This window comes from Canis lupus, chromosome 11, assembly GCF_048164855.1.
Source record: "Canis lupus baileyi chromosome 11, mCanLup2.hap1, whole genome shotgun sequence".
In the NCBI taxonomy this organism is placed as follows: domain Eukaryota; kingdom Metazoa; phylum Chordata; class Mammalia; order Carnivora; family Canidae; genus Canis; species Canis lupus.
In genome coordinates, this window is record NC_132848.1 from 51,226,281 (window position 1) to 51,249,576 (window position 23,296).

The 23,296-nt window shown below is 41.3% G+C and overlaps 1 long non-coding RNA gene across 1 annotated transcript; it reads left to right on the forward strand.

The window, feature by feature from the left end:
- Nucleotides 1-14,893: 14,893 nt before the first annotated feature.
- On the forward strand, nt 14,894-22,268 carry LOC140642292 (uncharacterized). The gene is made up of 3 exons (XR_012038777.1): nt 14,894-14,994; nt 18,069-18,223; nt 22,186-22,268. It is a non-coding gene; the product is annotated as an uncharacterized lncRNA (long non-coding RNA).
- The last annotated feature ends 1,028 nt before the right edge of the window (nt 22,269-23,296 follow it).

Below are 23,296 nucleotides of genomic sequence, written 5' to 3' on the forward strand. Positions count from 1 at the left end.
ATCTACAGGCCTCCCTGGAAGCTCAAAGATTGGCTCTGGGGAGAAGAGATGGTGCCTGGACACAGGGCACTGTGGACTAACTGCGTGGACCAGGTGGGGGCTATAGCAAGTCACAAAAGCGGAGGCACAGGCCAGGTCTGCATCGGCTGGAGACACTTGCTGTAGAAGCTGACACTTGAATGAAACTTTTGACTTGGTTAGGGTGGGTAATTTTTCTGCCCATCATTTTTTTTTTTAATGTTAGTATATTAGTTATCGCTACCTAACAAACCATGGCCAAACATAGTGGCTCAAAACAACAAACATTTATTTTCACAACATTACTCTAGACTGGGAATTCTGGAATGGTTGAGCTGGGTGGCTCTGGCCTTGGGTCTCCCATGAAGTTGCAGTCAAAATTTTGGCTGGGCTGCACTGTAATCTGAAGGCTTGACTGGGCTGGAGGACTCACGTCTAAATTCACTACTGGGGCTATTGGCAGGAGGACTCAGTTCTGAGCTGGTGATTAGCCTGAGGCCTCGATTCCTTGCCACAAGTGATGCTTGAGTATTCTCACAACAAGGTATGTGGCTTCCCCCGGAGTGAGCCATCCAAGAAGGAAAGAGCAAGGAAGAAGCTGCACTGTCATTGATGACCTAGTTTCTGGCATCACGCACCATTGCTTCCAGTTTCTGTGCATTAGAAGCCAGTTGCTAGGTAGAGCACACACACTTAAGGGGGCGAGTGGGGGGAGGGCAGTGATGGACTTCACCTATGGAAAGGAGGAGGATCAAAGGATTTGTGAAAATATTTTAAAACCATTACAGTTTTTATGGACTTTTTTTTCTTTTTAACAGGCAAAATTTCAAACATATGCAAAAGCAGAGAGAATAATATAATGAACCCTCATATGCCTGTCATCTAGTTGCCAACGATAAACACATCTGAGGGATAAACAACACATGATCAATCACATGTATTTCAAGTGGACAATTCATTAAGTTTTCAATATGTTTAGATCCATGGAACCATCCCCATAATCAAGATACTGAGCATATTCATGGCCACCCAAAGTATCCTCATACCCCTTTGCAGTTGATCCTTACCTCCCTGCCCACCCCCATCCTCAGGCAACCACTGATCTACTCCTTATCATCGTAATGGAGTTTACACAAGCTAGAATACTATATAAATGAAATCTTATAGTATGTACTCTCTCTTTTTATTTTTTTAAGATTTTATTTATTCATGAGAGACCCAGAGAGAAAGAGGCGGAGACATAGGCAGAGGGAGAAGCAGGCTCCCTGCAGGAAGCCTGATGTGGAACTCGATCCCAGGACTCCAGGATCACGTCCTGAGCCAAAGGCAGACGCTCAACTGCTGAGCTACCCAGGCATCCCTTACTCTCTTTTTCTTGGATACCTTCACTCAGCCTAATTATTTTGAGGTGCATCTGTGTTGCTCTGTGTATCAATAGTTCATTATTTTTCATTGCTGAATAGTATTCCATTGGAGGGTTATATTATGCTTTGTTTATCCATCCCCTATTGATGGACGTCTGCATTGTTTTCAGTTTGGTGCTATCACAAATAAAGCTTCTGTGAGCATTCATGTACAAGTCTTTATGCTCATATATGATTTCATTTCTCTTGGGCAAATATCTAGCAGCGGAATGACTGAGTTATATGGTAGGGTATGTTTAACTTTTTAGGAAACCGTCAAACTCGCTTGCAAAGTGGTTGTACTATTTTACATTCTCATCAGCAGTACATGAGAGTTACTTGTTCCACATCATCACTGATACTTGATATGATCAGTCTTTTTAATTTTAGGCATACTAAAATTAGTAGTGGCATTTCATTGTGGTTTTAATTTGCATTTCGCTAAGGACTGATGAAATTTAACATCTTTTCATGTGCTTGTTTTCCATTTACAAATTGTCTTTGGTAGAGTGTCAGTTGAAGTTTTTTGCCCATTTTTTATTTGGTTGTTTGTTTACTTCTTACAGAGTTTTGAGAGTTCTGCACATATCCTGGATTAAAAGTTCTGTTTTGGAAACGTGATTTGCAAATAGATTCTCCCAGACTGTGGCTTGTCTTTTCGTGCTCTTACATGCCTTTTAAAGAGAAGTTCTTGATTTTGATGAAGTCTAATTTGTCCCTTTGCCCTTTAAAAAAAAATCCCTTTCTAAATAAAAGAAATCATGTTTTCAGTGTTACGTCTAAAACATTTTTGCCTAACTCAAGGTCATAGAGATTTTCTCCTGTGTTTTCTTCTAGAACTTTTATAATGACTTTAGATTTTACATTGAGGTCTATGATCCATTTAGAGTTAAATTTTTTATATGGTTCAAGGTAGGGTCAAAGCTTTTTTTCTTTCCTTTCCTTTCCTTTTCCTTTCCTTTCTTTTTTTTTCCTTTCCTTTCTTTTTCTTTCTCTTCTTTTGTATACATATATCCAGTTTCTCAAGCACTGTTTGTTGAAAAGACTAGCCTTCTCTACTTTTGTTAAAGATCAATTAACCATGTATCTGTGGATTTATTTCTGGACACTACAGTGTTCTGTTGATTGACTTGTTTATTTTTAAGCCAATACACACTGTATTAATTGCTGCAGTTTATAACAATATTCTTTTTGTTTTTTTTTAATTTGGACTTAATAAATCATAATATTCACTTTTAAAGTATACAATTCAATGGATTGTATATATTCACAAAGCTGTGCAATTATCACCATTATAAATCCAGACCATTTGCATCACCCAGAGAAGAAACCGTACATATTAACAGTCCCTCCCCATCCTCCACCACCGCACCCCCCCCCCGCCCACAGGCCCCTAACAACTGATCTACTTATGTCTCTATGAATTTACATCGAATAATATGGTAACTCCTCACAACTAAGCACTCCTCCGTGCTCCTCACATTAGGTAATAATAATCCTGAAATCCCATATTCTTTGTTTCCTTGTACTCCTTTTTAAGAGTTGTATTGTATCTATGTAATTCCTAAAAATGGTATTTTTGAAATTTTATCTATTTGTAACTTTATAAAAATGATGTCATGCTGTGTGGAAAGGGGTAGGGGCTTACTTTTTTCTCTTGATATGGATTTGCTGAGTTTTATTCATATTTTTGTCTATCACTGCAGTTTATTTATTTTAACCCATACACAAGAATATACCACACTATAATTGCTCACTCTGTCTAGATGGACATTTGGACTGTTTCCAGGTTTTTGCTATTGTGAACAGTGCTGCTCTGAATAGTCTTGCACATGTTTCCTGAGTACATGTGAATGAAAATCTGGGGCATAGGTTATGCTGGAAACTTAAGGAAATAACACAAAACTATTTTTTCAAAATTATTCCACCGACATACACTCTCACTGGCAATGTTATAAGAGATCACGTGGCTGTGGATCCACATACTCCAAAACTTTGTACTGTCAGACTCTTAAAATTTTTTTTGTTAATTGAATAGGTGTGAAATGGTGTCTCCATATGGCCTTGATTTGTGTTTTCCCAATCACCAGTGATGTTGCACATCTCTTTATATGTTTACTGACCATATGTGCTTCCTTTCTGTGAAATCTCTGTTCATGTCCACATTTCTATTGGCTCCATTGGGCCCATCATCTTAATTAAAATGTTTGTTGTTAGGGGCACCTGGATGACTCATTTGGTTGAGCATTTGACTCTTGATTTCAGCTCAGGTCATGGCCGGGGGGTCCTGGGATTGAGCCCCACTGAGTGGGGCTCCATGACCAAAAGGGAGTCTTCTGGGAGATTCCCTCCCTCCCTCTTGCTCTCCTACTGCCCCTCTCCTCACTCTCTCTCACTCATATGAATATATATTCTGGTACTAATCCCAGTCAGTTGTGTATATTACAAATATCTTCTCCCAGTGCACAACTTGTTTTTCAAACCCTGTCCAGGTTGTCTCTTGAAAAACAAAAATTCTTTATTTTAACTTAGTCAAGCTTGTTCATCTTTTATATTTTAGCCAATGCTTTTTGTGTGTTTAGGCATCTGTCCCTACCCCAAGGTATAAAAGATATTCAAGGTATAAAAGATATATTTTTTACTAAGCATATTAAAGTTTTGTTTTTGACATTTTAAGCCTTTAGTCTATGTGTAGTCATGAAGAAGGGATCTGATTTAACTTATTCCCTTTGGGTCCATCATTTTTTTCAGTTTCTTTTTTTTTTTTAAGATTTTATTTATTTATTCATGAGAGACACAGAGAGGAAGGCAGAGACATAGGCAGAGGGAGAACCCCTGCTCTGTGCTGAGCAGGGAGCCTGATGTGAGACTGGATCCCAGGATCCCAAGATCACGCCCTGAGCTAAAGGCAGACGTTCAACCACTGAGCCACCCAGGTGCCCGTCAGTTTCATTTATTAACTAATCCTCTTAACCCATGGGTCGAATGTACAATATCTATCATATGTCAGAGTCACATGCTCCGTGAATCTGTTTCTGAGCTCTCTGTGGTACTGCAGTGGCCAGCCTGTCCGTCCCTGCACTGTATAGGTGAGCCACACTGTCTGAACCCTGATAGCCTCAGGATAAGTCCTAATATCCACAAGGTGATTCTCCTTACTGATCATCTTCTTCAGAGGCGCTCTGGCTATCCTTGGCTCTATACTTTCCCAAAGAAATTTTAGAATTATTTTCTCAAGTTTCAAAATAATAATAATAATAATAATAATAATAATAATAATATTCTAATGAATTTTCAATGGAATTACATTTAATCTATAGATCAGATTAGAAAGAATTGACATCTTTATGATTATCAGCTTTCCTGTCTGTAAGTATTTTTTCCATTATTTCTGCTTTAAAACTATCTCTTAATACCATTCCCCTGGTCTTTACTATCTTTTGTTACATTTCTTCCTGAGCATTTTAGAATCTTTAATGCTATTGTCTGTGTTACCTTCTCTTTGATTGCATTTTTTAATTATTTGCACTGGTGTATAGAAATGCAACAGACTTTTGAGTGTTGATTTCATATCCAGGCAGCTCGATGGACTTTCTAGATTTTGTCTTTTATAGTCTTAAATGTCATTGCCCTGCAGATCGGTGTGAGCCTTTCCATGTTCTTCCTCTTTGATATTCTAGAAGTCCTCTCGATTTGAGGCTGTTCAGTTCTTATTTTTTGTTTGTTTGTTTTAATTTCAGGAAATACATCTCTGCTACTTCATATGATATTTACTCTTTTCTCTTTTTATTTCTGCCTCTTTTTGGTAACGTCTAATCCAGATATTAGCATTCCTACCTTTAAAATTCATATCTCCTTAACTTTCTTTGCCCAGTTCCACTTCCTTCCCTTCTGCCTTGAGAGTTTTTTCAATTTCATCTTCTGATTTATGAATTCATTTCCCAGTTGTGACCATCTGGCTATTTAATTATCTATTGTGCATTTTATTTGAAACATTATGTGTTCATAACTAATATTTCTACGTGATTCCTTTTTTATGAGCTCTTCAGTGGCCAGATATTTTGTCTGGAGGCTAGTTTTCTCCTATGTGTATTGGCTACTGTTAGGCAATAATTATGGGGGCTGGGCCAGGAAGATTCCAACAACAGCTCAAGGGATGGCCAGTGAAAAACCTTGAGGTGGAAAGAGCCTCAGGCAGCAGAAAACCACAGTTTTCTATTCATCTGCCACAGCAAGCATGGTGCCTGGGGTCCCTGATTCTTTCAAGGACCCATCAAGAGGTGTTATTTCTAATTCATTTTAATATAAGAAAAAATGAACATAATAAGAATGTATATAAAATAATGAATCCAGTCTGGATTGTATTAATCTTTATATTAACACAGTCATAAGATACAATTTTTAATATATTTTAAAAAGGAAGGGTCCTCAGATCCTATAAGGTGAGCACTGTACACACACACACACACACACACACACAAACAAACCCGCCCCCCCCCCCCAAAAAAAACAACAACCCATCACTGCTCACCCTCTCAAACAACCCTCAGATCAGGTCTGGTCTTCACCCTCCCCTCCACACCCCAGACACAGAAGTGCTTTAGGAGGAGACACTCCTTAGATTGTAATTCACCATCCCTGAGGGATGGAAGGAGATGGGATAAGAAAAGAAGCCAGTTGGTCCCCACCTGGTTTTGTCAGTTCCTCTTGAGCCCAGGGCACCAGCACTGCCCTAATTTCACCTCTGAGGCCCCGTAAATATGGGGTTTGACTCACAGAACTGCTGGTAGAGAAGCAATCCTGGATTGCCAACAGCTCTTTCTATTTGATCCTCCCAGGGAGTGCTAGAAGCTGGAGTGCTTGCAGCCCCAGGCCAAAGTCACCACCCCCACACAACAAATCAAAATAGCTCCTGTCATCCCTGGGGGTTCCCACAGTTTTCTATCTCACAGATCCACTGGGTTGATCTTGGAGGAAGAAAGCCAGCACTTGTGCTCCTTAAAGATGCAAATCTTACTTTGTCACTGGCCTGGCTGAAAAGTACTCGGGTTTCCTATTGGGCTTCCGGATTCTTAGCTTGACTCATTTAGGAGAAAGGAGAATTCATTATAACCTCCACTCTTACCCTCTTCCTAGATCTCCTCCAGAGTTACTAACCTGAATGCTCTAAGTTGAGAATTGTTGATCTGGAAATACTGTGCATGAATGGGTCACATGCATTTAATTCTCTTTCTCCTTCCAGCTAGAGAGGCAAGTTGACTTAGAAAATTAAGCTAGGTCTTACTCTGCAAACCTGGCCATTTAACTCTCCTCTCTCCTGGACTTCCTCCATATGGCCCAGACAGAAATTGGTAAGCTCACAAACTTCGAAAGTGGCTCTAAGAGGGAGTAGGGAGTCTTACTCAGCTTACAGTCTAAGCTTCGTTCTTCCACCCAGCTGTTGTTCAAGATCTGCGTACGGTCAGCATATAAGTACAATTTTGATTCCCTTTTGGCTCCTGTTGTTTCCAATGGGAACTTTCTGGAGCTGAGAGGAAGAGAGAAGAAATGATAAACAGGGCAGGACTCTGACTTTCCAGGATTCCTGACCACAAAGCCATCAAATACCAATAGCTCCTCTTTGTTGTAGATGGTAAAGGTTGAGCAGCCCCTCTGTTCTGCCCTATCATGACAGTCTTCTTGCCATTTCATCTCAGCCTGTGGTATTCCTTACACACTGGTCCTTACTGAGTGGTCCCAACATTTGATTTCATATCCAGGCAGCTTGATGAAAATGCCTGGCACTTGGCATATATGTGCGTGTGTGTATGTGTGTGTGTGTGTGTGTGTGTGTGTGTAAAATGGATAAAGTGAAGTAAGTATTCATCCATTTTCTGAATATAGCTCAGAGAAGCTAAGTCATTTACCCAGAGTCACACAGAAGTTCTGGGACTGACATCAGATTGGTCCCATCAGATTGGTCTGATTCCCAGTCTTCTCCACGGGGCCCGGCTGAGAACTACTTCCCTGGCACAGCTCCATTTGCATCAGGAGAGAGAAATTTGGACTCATGGAGAGTACATGCCCCAGAGCTGACAGCTTGCTCTTCTTGTCCACTTATCTGCTGTCTATCTTCCTTACTAGCGGAGATACTGTAGGCATAGTTCTTATTAAATTAAGCGTGAGATGAAATCATTTATTTAAAGCCTTTTACCTGTCCATTTCCCCAGGGCAGTTCTTTATTAAGTGATTTCTCACATTTTCCTAGTGACTCAGTTCGTTTGATGGGTGGTATGCCAGGGGAAGATCAGGAGAGAAGAGAGACCAGGAGACAGAGATTGTTAACGAAGGCTGCCTGGGTAGCTGGAAAGGAGGCATGGGGAGAGATGGGGTACCTGAAACCTATGATGAAGGATCTCAGCCCCCCAAGAGCTCTGGGAGTTCATAGAAAGTCTCCCTTTCCTGAGCCATTCACTCCCTTTGAAGTACTGATTTCCCCCAAGAGAAAAAACAGCTGCTCGTTATGGGGACAGCAGGAGGGCCTCAGGGCAGAGGGTGGGTTCTATGTTTCCAGAAGCCTGGGAGCAATTTGGAAGGGTCTAGAAAGACAGGGAGGTTGAAGGTAATACCAGAGGTCACACGTCATCCAGAGCACAGTGTGGAGGAGACTGGGCCCCTGTGAGGGAAAAAACCTCCCTCAATGGAATTTAAGGCCTAACATAGTGACAGGGCCCCAACAATCAAAAAATGGCCATGGTCTCATTACCACTGCTATCAAGACTCTGGGAAACTCCAATGTATAAGTGAGGAGAATTTTTGAAAGGGAGAAGCAATTGGACTGGTAACTAAGACACTGAGCAGGCTGGCTGTCACTCTGCTCTCTGGACTCTGAAGTTCTCATTTATCAGATGGAGGTATTAATCTAATGGTCCTCGCAGGTTCTTTAAGCGAGGTAGGGTCTTCTGCCTGAGTTGAAGTTTCCTGATGATGCTCTCTGGACCATGACTACCAATTTGACCCCTACGAGCATCTGTCATACCACCATGAATGGATCACATACAGGGCTCTTGAGCCCCACACTCTGCCCTGATTCTCAGGGTATGCAAAACGTTTGCTAACACACCTCAGAGCTTGGAGCAGGCTGGCCCCTTAGGCAGCCTGATAAAATCAAGATCATTGGCTTTGGATCAGGATACCATGACCCTAATACCAGGTTCCTGTAGAACCAGGTTCCTAATATCAGCTTCTTAGTCAAGTCTCTGATGTTTCTGGGATTCAACTGTAAAATGAGGAAAATATTACTTATCCTTCTGTCCCATGGGGTTAAGAGATCTGAATGGCATGACTATGTAGGCTCTTAGAAGAATATAAAGTTCTCCTGCAGAGCGAGTAATGTGACCAATACTGACATTACTACGCAACTGTGAAGAGGAGACTCTAATACCTCAGAAAAACAAATCCTTCATTGTATGAATGAAGAAATGCTTTCCTTGAGTTAATTTAAAAATATATCATTTCCCTTAAAGAAAGGAATTGTTCCAAATTAGCCATACAGGGTGCTAGTCAGAAACACTGTCCCCTACTGGAAGTCTGGGTGCTGCTGTGATTCCCCCTAAGAGATTTTCACCTAGAGGGTCATTAGGCTTGGTGCCACATGACACCCTTTTGGCTACAGCCAACAGGACAAGAGTGAGCAACCCTACACAGGCAAGGTAGTAGGTATGAAATCTCTGCCCCCTCCACCCAGGAGTGTGTTCCACTGGATGGTGATTGAGCAATCCACAACATATGTGGGTCCATCCCCCATTCCTGACACCTTCCTGACACCCCACAACTTTGTGTAGCCACGGCCTCATTCTTTTGCTCCAGGTGTTTCACAAATACTCGAGAGAGTTGTCTATGCTCATTGTCTCCTGCAAGGAGGAACTCTTCACCTCACTTTATTTTTTAAAATTGATTCTGGTTAGATTTCTTTCCCTCAGCCTTCTACTCTTGAAGGAGCCTTCTGTGGCTTTGGGAGGAGGAAAAGGCCCCTGAAATGGTCCAGAAGACCGCCTGATGAGGGGCTTCCCACCTCTTCTCTCAAGCTCTTCTACCCCCTTGCCATGCTCCAGCCAACGTGGCCCCTTGCCCTTCCTACAACACAGCAGCAAGCTTCTCTACCTCCCCACTACCTGAAAAGCTCTTCCCTTCTGGCTCAAGTCAATCATTTGCTGTGTTCAGATCCCACCTTGAAATTCACCTTATCAGAGAATCCCCCCCCCCCTTCCTGCTCAGTGGAACACAGCATCTCCTCTGGTTCTTCTTTCTTCATCATTCTTCATCCTTCTCTGCATGCAGCACCACCTGATGTTTGACATGGATGTGTGTGTAACTTTTTCTTGTCTTCATCACTAAAATGTAAACACCATGATCACAGAGACTTTGTGTATTTTGTCTAATGCTACATCTTCGGTGCTTAGACAAGAGCCTTGTTCATCGTAGGTGCTTAATAAATACTTGTTGGATTAATTAGTTAGAAAATGATTAGAACCAATCAGATTTTTCCTGGGACTCTGCCCGCCAAAGGCTCAGAAAATCGGTACAGCCAGAGGACAGAGTGGCCCAGTCACCATCATGATGGAGTGTGACAGAAGGGGCTTCAGCATCTGTTGCTAAGGGGACGTCTAAATAGCCACCGTGTCACCACAGCTATGTCACATCCAAAACAATGCACTATTTTTCAGTCGATGGTTCAGGCTCCTCAGTACATTTGGCTACTTAGTACATTTAATGTTGTTTCCTGTTAGATTTTTTTGAAAAGCCTAAACATGTCTCCTCTATGCAGCAGAAGGAGCTAACTCACACAGAGAGTTATGAAACCATCCTCATGCTCTAAAAATTCAGTAATGAAAAAAAAAATTCAGTAATGATGTTTAAAATTATTTACCTGCTTATTTTTTTGACCAACCTCAACTTGTACCAGGTTTCAGGGAAGGAATCAAAAATCACAGATGATAATACTCTCTCAGAATTTTTTTTAAAAAGATTTTATTTATTTATTCATGGAGAGAGAGAGAGAAGCAGAGACACAGGCAGAGGGAGAAGCAGGCTCCATGCAGGAAGCCTGATGTGGGACTCGATCCCAGGTCTCCAGGATCACACCCTGGACTGAAGGCGGCACTAAACCGCTGAGCCACCAGGGCTGCCCCTCTCTCAGAATTTTTGATGTTATAAGTAACATCTTAAATAAGTCTTTCTTTGCATCTCAGATAATTTTTCTTTTTTTTTTCTCTCTTCCAAATAGCAAAATGATTGAGTCTAGGCCTATGAATCCTGATACACCCAAATGTAAGATAAGATTTTCCTTTTTCTCCCCTCATCCTGCTATTCTTCAGAAAAGAGGGAATCATTCATTGTCAGGTGTTATGAGTACTTTTATTAGCAGCACTCTTTAAATTACTTTATTTTTAACAGCCAAGAACTGTTGGAAGAAAAAGATATATAATCCCAGTGCCTCTAAACCCGGGCTGGAATCTTAGGGGGATTTAAGAAAATACTGCTTGAGTCCTACCTGAGACCAGTCACATCAGAATCTCTGGGGGATGGTGCTGGGCATTGGTCTTTTTTAAAAGCTTCCCAGCTGTATCTGTGTGCAGCTAGGACTGAGAGTCCCTGCCCTGAAATGACCTCAGTCCTTGTTCATTTTGTATATTTATAAAAGTCACTCCTCAGAGTCAGTATCCAAGGAACTAAAGAAATTTAACTTGGATTTTGTCTTATTCTTGGGGGTGTGACTTCCTCCTCTTCTTATCAATCTAGTCTCAGGAAACTGACAAGCTCAGTCACACAAAAGTGTCAATGACTCGTAACATTCATGGGTTAGTAAGCTTTTGGATAGGATACCCCTTGCCCTGAATATGAGGAGCCATGGGGTCTTCTGTATCCACACCCCCTTTCACCTCCATCTAGAGGGTGAGTGGTTGCATCCCATAAGGCTCATGTGGATTCCCAAGAGGTACTTTTCAGTTCCACCCCTAAAAAATACGGCATTCCGGGACCCATAATCAGCTCTGGGCCTGTACGCAGGGCAGTGTCCCTTTAATTTGCTGCTGGAATTGGGCAGTATCTGAGATCAAGACCTTTTGAAATATTTATCTGCTTGTTATTTATCTGGGCAGGGTGAGGAGGAGAAGAGAGGTCCTGGGAACTATGCCCAGAGCCAGAAAGAGTACAGGGAAAACTTTGCTAAATTTGTTTTAATAACTTGTACTGTATTTTTTTTTTTTTTTACAAAAGTAATAACTGCTTACTGGAGAAAACTTGGAATATGCAAAAGTATAGAGAAGAAAACAATCACCCATAATCCCACAGCCCAGAGACATCCGATGTTAACAGTCTGGCATTTTTCCATAAAGACCTTTTATTTTAAGCACACACACAAGCACTGTATATAATTATATGTAGTGTTGCATCCTGTTCTTTTTCTTTTAACTTTATATCATGAGCACATTGCTATGAAATTGAAAGTAATTTGGAACGGCTCCATAACGTTCCTCATTGGCTATCTCGCAATTTATTTCACTAATTTCCTCTTGTTGGATAGTTAGGTTATTTCCAAGGTTTCGTTTTAGTGAAGAATAATGAGACTGGCAGCCATCTACAGATCTGCTCCCACTTGTGATTCATTTTTAGTTTAATCTGTGACCAGAAAATTGACACGGTATAGAAAAAAAAAAAAAACCCACATTATTTTTTTCTTACTATTTTTATTATTAAGGTAAAATTCACATAACATAAAATTTACCATTTTAACCCGTTTTAAGTATGTAAATCAGTGGCTTTTAGTACATGTGCAATGTTATGCAATCACCACTACAGTCTAATTCCAGTATGTTTTCAAAACCCCAAGAAGAAACCCTGTATCCATAATGCTCTCACTCCCCATTTCCCCCCTGTTACCCTCTGTAACCACTAATCTGCTTTTCCTCTGTGGATTAGAACGCACTATTCTTGTACTCAGGAATACCACAGTTCAAGTCCTGATTTGACTACTGACTAGGCTTGCGACTATAGCAAGTTTACTTAGCCTTTACTTTACTTACTAGCCTTACGCTCTCTTCAGCCTCAGAATTTTAGGTAAACAGACTGAGTTATTGGCAACTTAATGAGATACAATATGGGGAAACTCATGACAAAGTAGATGCTCGGTCATTTAAAAAACAATATTACAGCTGAGGGGCGCCTGGGGGGCTCAGTCAGTTAAGCAACCAACTCTTGGTATGGGTTCAGGTCATGATCTCAGGGTTGTGAGATTGAGCTCCATGCTGAGCGTGGAGTTTGCTTAAGATTCTCTCTCTCTCCCTCTGCCCCTCCCCTGCCCTCTCCCCCCACCTCTAAAAAAATTAAATAATAAAAATATTACAGCTGAGATGGACTTTTGAATATAATGTAATATAATCTACTCTTGGAGGAGGCAATTGAGAGCCCGTGGGAGAAAGCAGCTGGGTCCTCCCAATGTTGTGCTTGAGCTTCTGTCTTCACTCCACTTTTTGTGAAAAATACAGTCCTCACTTCCAATGGTTGCACACAGCCCTCGGACCCAGAGGTCAGCAGCTGGTAGAGGCTCCCAGGGCTTCCAGTGCAGCTGGCCTCAGATGAGTGTTTCGGAACTCAGGTATCTGGTTGCTGTTGTGCTACTGTCTCCTGTGTTCCTACACACCTGCAAAGGTGTGAACTATACCAAAGACGACAGTTGCAAAATAATCACTCCATAGATTACTGACTAGTTACAAAGGAGGAAAGGCAGCTTTACAACAGAGAAATGCACTGGAAACCACGTTAACTAAGTGGTGAAGCTTAGCATCACCACTAATGAGACAAACTGACATCACGTACTAAGGACACAACATCACCTATGTAGTATTCTCACCAAAAATGTCGACCTTCCACTCCTGAGGATCCAGAGACAAATCTAGAGACAGTCTCCAAACGACTGGCCTGGGGCTCTCCTAAACTGTCACTGCCATGAAAAGCAAAGAAGGCAGAAGACTCGGTGAAGAATAAAGGACACTACAGATGTGTGTACATCTGGACAGGTTGCCAATTAAGAAAAAAAAAAAAAGAGTCACAAAGGAAATTATTATGATAATTGGAGAAATTCGAATATGGACTGTGTATTAGATGGTATTATGTCCTGTTAGTTTATTTCTTTTTCTTTTTTATTGAGATACAGTTGACATAGAAGATTATATTAATTTCAGGTATATAGCATAATAATTCAATATTTGTATATATTGTGAAGTGATCACCACAATATCGAGTCAACATTCCACACCATACATAGTTATGGAAACAAGACTTTTTTTCTTGCGATGAGGACATGTTTAGTTTCTTCAGTGTGATGATCATACTATGGTTAGGTAGGAATATATCCTGTTCTTAGGAGATACATGCTGAAGTGTTTAAGGGGGAGGGATCATGAAGTTTATAATGTCTTCTCAGATATTTAGCAAAAAAGAAACTGTACTTGTGTATAAAGAGAGAGAAATGAAGCAAATGTAGTAAAATGCTAACAGTAGGTAGGTCTAGGTGAAGTTGCAATGTAGGGGTTCATCTTACTCTTCTTTCAACTTTCCTGGATTTAAAGTTTTTCCATATAATAAAGGTAGGGAAAATTTTTTTAAAAAATTGAATCCTCCCCAGAGAAACGTATTACTTGAACTAAAGTTTAAGCATTTAACAAAGTTTAAGCCAACATTTAAACATTGAAGAATTTCACTGAAAAATCTAATTTCCAATTTCTTTAGAAAACTAAACCCATATTCCACAAGACAACTACTGGTGTTGTGGAGTGGTCTCTTTCTGCTTTAAAAGGTTGCCTCCACTCCAAGGATGCATGCTTAGGCTCTTATACTCACTGTCATTGACCAAGTAAACCTCGATGACAAAAATTTTGCACACCAAATTTTAAATGGGGAAGGAGAGCATTCTGGAACAGAAGCGCTCAGAAACCTACACAGCAGGTTGTGTTGCCAACAGAGCCAACCAAACCAGGAGGTCCCTAACACTATGGCACTCCTCTCAGACAGGTAGGAGCTTCACTGAGGATGGAGGCTGAGCCTCCTATTTTACCTGGGGACACCTCAAGGACCTCATCCTCACTAAGTGAGGGGCTTCTGTGAGAGTAGAAACCATAGGCTTCCACCTTTATGTTCACGCCAGAGAAAGGTGTTTGCTAGGGCACACAGCCTTGACAGCAGGCAACCAATTAACATTTTAGGAATCTCAACCACACCAACATGTACAATGACTACTCCTAACAAAATATTTTTCTTGGAAGCCTATGAATTTGTTGGTGGCCAACCTATCACCATGGTGCCCATCATCTTGGCCAACCAATCACAGATCAAAGTAGGTTGGGGCAAGAGCAACAGTTTATGTCCTCATAGAAGATTATGACACTTAATTGACTAAAATGAATCCAATTAGGAGACACATATACATGCCTCACATGACATCACCATAATAGGATAATGTCCTTCACACTGGTAGAGGAGAGAGAAAATCGCAATTCTGGTCTCAGCTTCATCACTGACTCACTCTACAATCTTGGGTGAGGCACTTAACCCATCTGAGCCCTAAAATGCCTCATCAATCAATTGAACATAATTGTCCCTGGCTTGCCTACTTCATAAGGATGTTGTCATGAGAGAATAAGATAATACATAGGAAAGTTTTTAAAAAATATTAAGGACTGAGATGCTATTGATTTACTATTTGGTGAATGTATTGTGATTTTTTTTCCTGAGACATCTTCCCCACTCTAAATTCATCTAGTTCTTCCCTCTCCGTATCCCCAACCTCATTATCTCTCCTTACTCCAAACTTTCCTTTAGCCCATCCCAGAGTTCCTAAAACTTTCAGGGATGGCTTCCCTTGAAAACACTGGCCCCAAAACAAGAACAGGGGAGGCATGGATACTTGAACCTCGAGACTTTTGCAGGAGCAGGGAAGGGCCTTACCTGTTTCTGTAGCCCATGGCTCTACCATGGACCTCACCAAGTAGGAAGACAGGACATGTTTGTTGATTAAACGAGTGAGTGCCTCAGGGATGTGGGTGGGCCCTGCCCGAGCTGGGGACGGAAGGAGGCAGAATGGAAACCAGCAGCCAAATTCTGTACAGCAGGATGACACAGGAGGCAGAGAGGAAGTATGTGGGTTTGTGACCAAAAGAGAAAAAGGTCTTCCACTCTGTTGCATGCAATCACACCTTGTGACTTGGGAGCCAGCTGGGCATGTAGAATGGGATAATAAGGGGCTGGAGTCAGGAAGGGCTGAGAAACCCCACACCTCACCTGAGGCCTGATAGGAACCCCCTGTCCCCCCTCCCCCAAAGTCACCACTTTCATCAGATGGCATGAGAAAAGCTTCAAAGTAAAGCCGCCCAATTTTCCTCTTTGGGTTTGTTTAAATTTCTTCGGGATGGGAAAGATGTGGACAGGAAAAAAGACTCCTAAGCTGTCAAAGCACTCCAGTGACAAGGGGCAAGAAATGTTTGAGGAAAAATTTGGTCAGTGTGTAGGGCTACGAGCAGGCAGAGGTCGCACCCTGGCCCCACCCCCGCAGGCCGTGGAGGCTCCCAGAGCCAGGGTAATGGGGAGGAGAGCATTAGATAATGCTTGTTTGAAATAAGACTTCTTAAAAGAAGCACAATTTGTTTGTATATAAGCACACACGTAATGAAAGCAGTTTACTTTCATTTTTAAAAGATATTTATTTATTTATTTATTTGAGAGTGAGAGTGAGAGAGCACAAAGCAGGAGGAGCAGCAGAGGGAGCAGCAGAGGGAGAGGGAGAAGCAGGCTCCCCGCTGAGCAGGAAGCTGGTCATGAGGTCATGGGGCTTGATCCCAGCGTCCTGGGATCATGACCTGAGTCGAAGGCAGACCCCTGATGGACTGCACCACACAGAGCAGTTTACTTTTCATGTGATTACTTCAAAATCCTAAGCTTAAATGCTTCAAAACAAGCAAAGAGCTGGAAAGACACAGTAGAAAAATGCAAGCTGTGAAGACATGCATGCAGAATTACCAACTACATCCTTTTCTCCTCAAATAATTATAGCTCTCCTCCACCATCTGACTCCTTCAGATATGGTCACCTCCCTTAGGCAATCCTATAGCAACTATTCTCCTCGTCACTTGGGGTACGAATCCCTTTCTTCTTGTTCTAGTTACTTCCTTCACTCAACAAGTGTTTTCTGAGGACCTGCTACATGTCTGGTACTGTTCTAGGGGCTGGGGTACATCATAAACAAAACAGATCCAAACTGATTCATCATAGGGTTTATATTCTAGTGAGAACAGATGGACACATAAATAAAGAAATAAAACATCCTTTTCCAAGAAATGGGCAGAAGACACGAACGGACCTTTCTCTAAATAATACACACAAATGGCCAACAGACACATGAGAAAAAGCTCAACGTCAGTCCACATCAGGGAAATACAAATCAAAACCACAATGAGATACCATCTCACCCTAGTCAGAAAGACTAAAATTAACAAGTCAGGAAATGACAGATATTGGCGAGGATGTAGAGAAAAGGGAACCCTCTTACACTGTGGGTGGGAATGCAGGCTGGTGCAGCCACTCTGGAAAACAGTATGGAGGTTCCTCAAAAAAGTTGAAAATAGAGCTATCCTATGACCCAGCAATTGCACTACTGGATATTTACCCCAAAGATACAAATGTAGTGATCTGAAGAGATACCTGCACCCCAATCTTCATAGCAGCAATGTCCACAGTAGCCAAACTATGGGAAAAGCCCAAATGTCCATTGACAAATGAATGGATAAAGAAGATGTAGTATATATATATATACAATGAAATATTACTCAGCCATCAAAATATGAAATCTTGTCATTTGCAACAACATGGATGGAACCAAAGGATATTATGCTAAGTGAAATAAGTCAATGAGAGAGAGAGACACTCATCATATGATGTGGAATTTAAGAAACGAAACAGAGGATCATAGGGGAAGAGAGGAGAAAATAAAACAAGACGAAATCAGAGAGGGAGACAAACCATAAGAGACTCTTAATCATAGGAAACAAACTGAGGGTTGCTGGAGAGGAGGAGGGTGGGGGGATGGGGTAACTGGGTGATGGACATTAGGAGGGCACATGATATAATGAGCACTGGATGTTGTATAAGACTGATGAGTCACTGACCTCTACCTCTGAAACCAGTAATACATTATATGTTAATCTAACTTAATTAAAATGTTTAAAAGTTTTAAAGAAATAAAACATCCTATTTATAACATATGTCAGACAGTGAGAGGTGCTGTGGAGCAGCACACAGCAGGGGAGGGCAATAGAGAATGTGTGTGTATAGAGGATGGGGGCACAGGTTGGAGCCTCACTGAGGATGGGTTTGAGAAAACCCAGGGGAGATTGAGGAGTGAGCCATGTGACAATTTGGAGGAAGAGTAGTCCAAGCAAAGGCAACTGCATGTGCAAAGCCCCTGAAGCAAGAGAGTATGAGCGAGAACAGTGGAGGCCAGTGGGGCTGGAGTGGCGTGGGGCTGGTGAGTGGAGATGAGGTCAAAGGGCCACAGGGAGCCACAACATCCAGGCCCTCGGGGACCATTGTAAGAACTTTGTCTTTTGTTTTTTCATAGGGGAGTGACATGATCTGACTCTATTTTAGCAAGATCACTTGAAGAAACCCTTGAAGAGAGACTGTAGGGGACACTGAGGGAGATGACAGCAGTTTAGAACAAAGTGGTTGTGTTGTAGCTGGTGAGATATGGTCAGCTTCTGGATCTGTTCCAAGGTAAAACCCACAGCCCTTGCTGATGACTTGAATGTGGATATAAAAGAAAGCATGAAGTCAAGGATGACTCTAAGACCTTAGGACTGGACAACTAAAGAGTGGGGTCACCATTAAGTGAGGGGAAAGACGAGAAGGGCTGGTGGGATTTGGGGAAGAACAGGAGTTTGGCTTTTGACATTTTCAGTTTGAGTTGTCTTTTGGAGATCCAAGTGGAGATGTTGGGAAGGCAGTTGGATATGAAAGCGAAATTTTGGGAAATGGTCCAGGCCAGAGACATAAATTTAAGAGTTATCAAATGTATATTATTTGTGTTCAGGTAGGTCCGTTGGGACAAAAACTATGTCTTATTGTTTGTTGAACCCCTACCAAACTTAGGAGTGATTTGCCTACCCATAGTAGGGACTCTGTAAATATTTATAAAATACATGGATTCATCTGTCTGTGAAAATAAAGCCAAGATTAATTGAGATGTGAAAACAGTGGCACCCCCCCCCCTTCCATCATGCACAGATAGTGGCAAAAACCCAAGATCTAGAATGAGCTGATGCAGACATGAGTCCTGGGTCTGCTGCTTCTAACAGGGTAATCTTGGCCAAGTTGCCTAACATCTCCAAGCCAGTTTCCTCATGTGTAGAATGGGAGCAATCTTAATAGCTATGTCAAGAATGGTTATGAAAATTTAAGGAGTTCATGAGTGTGAAATGTACAAGCGCCCTACAGATGGGAATTAGCTGAGAGAACTGGGCAGGGCTTGGTAAATGAACAAGCACCTTCTTGTTCACCTGAAAGATTTTGAGTAGAAACCCCAGAAGCTGGGATTCAGAATGCAGTGATGTGGTCCCTTCCTGGCTACTCCTTACCCCTGAGGGGCCAGTCTAACCATCACCCCCATCCCACCCCAGCCCACACACCCACTGCTCGAGCAATTTTCTGGACCACCTCTGGACACGCTGAGTTCTCCTTCCTCACCTCCTATAGCAATGGCCTCCAAAGTACCAATGATTCATCTTCTACTAGAGTAAAGCTAGAAAATACTGGAGCATATACTCAGATTTATTTTTAACCTTAAAGAATGAATAAAAATTGTCAACATCACTCACTAGGGAATGAAAATTGAAACCATAGTGAGATACCACCACCCACATTAGAATAAAAACAAAACAAAATCAAAAACATACATTCCCATCATACTAATACTAATACTAAGTGCTGGCTAGGATTTGGAGCAACTAGAAGTTTCTGATATGCTACTGGTGGGAATGCAATTTGCACAGACACCGGGGAAGATATTTTGGTGGTCTCATATAAAGTTAAATATACACCTTCCATAAGATCCATGGGATTTATTGAAGAGAAACAGAAACTTATGTTCCCATAAGCACCTGTTTGTAGATGCTTGTAGCAGCTTTATTCATAATCGTCCCAAACTGGAAACAACCCAGATGCCCTTCAATCAGTGAATGAATAAATGATGGTACATCCATAGAACAGATGGAATAGTGCTTAGCAATAAAAAGGAACAAAGAATTGATTCAAACAACATGGAAGAATTTTAAATATATTTTATAAGTGAAAGAAGCCAAAGCCAAGAAGCTCCATATTGCATGATTCGGTTTATATGACATTCCAAAAAAAAGCAGAGAACAGATCAGTGGTTGCTGGAGGTTGGGAGGAGTTGCTGAACAGAGAGCCAGCACGAGGGGACTTGGGAATGTCTGTTAAGATGGATACACTGTTTTCCAAAACCCTTAGAAGTGAACATAATAAAAACTGAATTTTACAATATGTAAATTAAGAAAACAAATAATCAGGATATGGGATGAACTCAAAATAGAATACAAATTGTAATAAATGAATTTCAGTGTATTATAAATGGATAGTGTCACTACACTGAAGGGGATGGAGAAGAAAAGACCTAGCCTATGTCATTCTGGAAACTGGTATTTTGACTGGATGTTATCAGGCAAAAAGAAAAATAGACTGCATACAAATCATGTGGTTAATAAATTAGTTCCTCACAGGCATATGCATTAGCAATTCTGAAAATGGATGTACTAATATTGGACAAATAAGTAAATATATTATAGATAAGGACAGCACGATATCTCGCAGTCAGAGCGAGAAGTTACACACAAGGTAAAGGGAAGGCCAGAGTGAACTCTGTGGTGTTGGATGGGATTCAGAGGTATCAGCATGAACTCATGTCTCTTTGTTGGTTTGCGTGGCACATTATACATAACTTTTCCTATTTTAACAACTTTTAAGTGTAAAATTCATTGGCATTAAATATATTCATAGTGTGCAACCATTTCTTAATATCCACTTCCAGAATTTTTTATTCCAAACAGAAACCCCATAAGCATGAAATAATAATCCTCTATTCCTCTCTAACTCCAGCCCCCATTAGCCTATATTAAATTATCTGTCTCTCTATATATGTATATTTTAGATACCTCATGTAAGTGGAACCATGCAATATTTGTTCTCCTGTGTCCTGCTTATTTCACTTAATGTACTACTTTCTGGATTCATCCATACTGTAGCATGTATCAGAATTCCATCCTTTTTAAGGCTGAATGATATTCCACTGTGTACTATGATGTCTACACCATTTTTTTATTTATCTGTTCATTTATTGATGGACACTCATCATTTTTTAAATTTGAATTCATGTATGGAGACGTGAGTGTCCATGTATTAGTACACAGATATATTTTCCTGTCTCTGCCTCCTGAGAGGGCCAAGAAGCAACCATTCTCCAGGGGTAATGAGCACACCTAGAACCTAGATCTTGGTTTATAAATATCATTCTTCAGTAAAAGAAACCAGAGTTCTTTGGAGAAGTGGTTGATTGTAGGCTTGGGGCAGGGAAAATGGGTCTCTAGCATCTAGTGAACCCAGAGAGTTCAGAAATGCTTTTAAAAGGTTGGAAGGATGGGTGCCTGGGTGGCTTAGTGGGTTGTCTGCCTTCGGCTAGGGTCATGATCCTGGGGTCTTGAGATTGAAGCCCTGCATTGGGCTCCCTGCTCAGCAGGAGAGCCTGCTTTTCCCTCTCCCTCTTATGATCTTTCTTGCTATATCTCTCCCTCCAAATAAATAAATAAAATCTTAAAAAAATTTTTTTAATTAAAAAAAAAGTTGCGAAAAATGTAAAAAGGTACAGGAGCTGACGTGAAGGAGCTCCTGGTAGCCAAAGCCAGAACAATTGCAGGAATAAAATAAATAATAAGCCGAGATTATAACCACATCCATGAATTCATACCAATATAAATAATTGAATAAATAAATAAATGGAAGTGAAAAAACAGCCCCTCCTTTCAGAAGGACTTTGACTAACAGACATAGAAACAGCATACACATGTGGAAAGAATGAAGGAAATGGGAAAACCACCATTAGAACAGCATAGTAATCATTGTTACAGGCTAATTCATGCAGATGCTAAGATTAGAGGGAAAAAGTCTGAGGAGAATAGATATGTTCATAATCTCAAACACCTCTCCCAAGATATTCATCATTTAAAAAGGACACACTGTAGCTTGACAGTGGGGAAGCCCAGCAGATACCCTCTCAAGTAGGCTCCAAGTAGACATGACCAGGAGAGAGCCAGGCAGGCATCATGGAGCCCCTCAGGTGACACTCTAGAAAGAGTGCGTGGGCTCTGTAGTATTCTTGCCAAAAATGTAGAGCAACAATCTAAGCATCAGTAGACATTGGACAAATCCAGATTGAGGAACATTCTACCAAATAAAGTCAGGAGAGACAAGGAGAGGGAGAAGCTATCACAGAATGGACCAGGGGATGAAGGCAACATGACGAGTAAACGTGGTATGGGATTCTGGACTAGCTCCCAGAACAGAAAATGTATATTAGTGGAAAAATTAATGAAAATCCAAATAAAGTCTGTAGTTTGGTTAATAGCATTGTACCCATGTTACTATCTTTGTTTTGATAATTTTCCTAGGATTATGTAAGACATTAACATTAGAAGAAACCAAGAGAAGGGTGTGTGGGAACTCTCTGTGCTATTTTTGCAACTTTTCTGGAAGTCTAAACATTTTTTGTTTGTTTTTTTTTTAAATAAAAAATTTAAAAAAAATAAGGAATAAAAGCTTTACTGCTCTCCTATGTTTTAAAATACACATAATGTGGGGCACCTGGGTGGCTCAGTCGGTTGAACATCTGCCTTTGATTCAGGCCATGATCTCAGGGCTCTGGGATCGAGTCCCGCGTCGGGCTCCCTGCTCGGTGGGGAGTCTGCTTCTCCCTCTCCCTCTGCCACTCCCCTTCCCCAGTTCATGTTCTCTGTCTCTCTCTGAAATAAATAAAAGCTTTAAAAAATAAATAAAATACACCTAGTGTATTCATATAGTGAGATACATGCATTAGCGTAGCAATTGTCAGTTTTAGATACGGGGGGTATGTGTGCAAACTTAAATAACCCATGGGAGTTCAGAGGGGAAAAGATCTGGAGACCACTGCCCGTCAGCCTGAGCCGAAAGTCCTGCAGATACCAAGAGTAGTCAAACTCTCAGAGATAGAAAGCAGAAGAAGGTGGTTGCCAGGGGCTTGGGGAAGGGAGGAGCAGATGGGGAGTTAGTGTTTAATGGGTACAGTTTCAGTTTTGCAAGAGGAAAAAAAAAGCTCAGAGCTGGATGGGGGTTCTGGTTGCACAGCAGCATGAATGTACTTAATGCTACTGAACCGTTTGCTTAAAAATAGTTATGATGGTAAGTTTTCAGTATGTGTATTTTACCACATTTAAAAACAAAACAAAGCAAGGACTTGCAGGGTTTATGGTCGGCTCTGCACTGTCTTGCTTCTACATCTTTCTCACAGGTCAGACTTGTCTTCCCAACAAGGCTTCACGTGAGCTGGGTCTGGAAGCCCACTTGTGTTGCAAGCCCGGGTATTGGGTCATGCTTAATCCACAGATAGGACACAACAGGAGATGGAGAAACTCAGAGTGCAGACGGGAAAATTCTCTTGGGGGAAGCTATGAAAAGGTTTCATTGAAGGTTATCTTAATCTCCCGGAGACAAGATGAGCCTTCCCTCAGATCTCTGAGGCCTGGT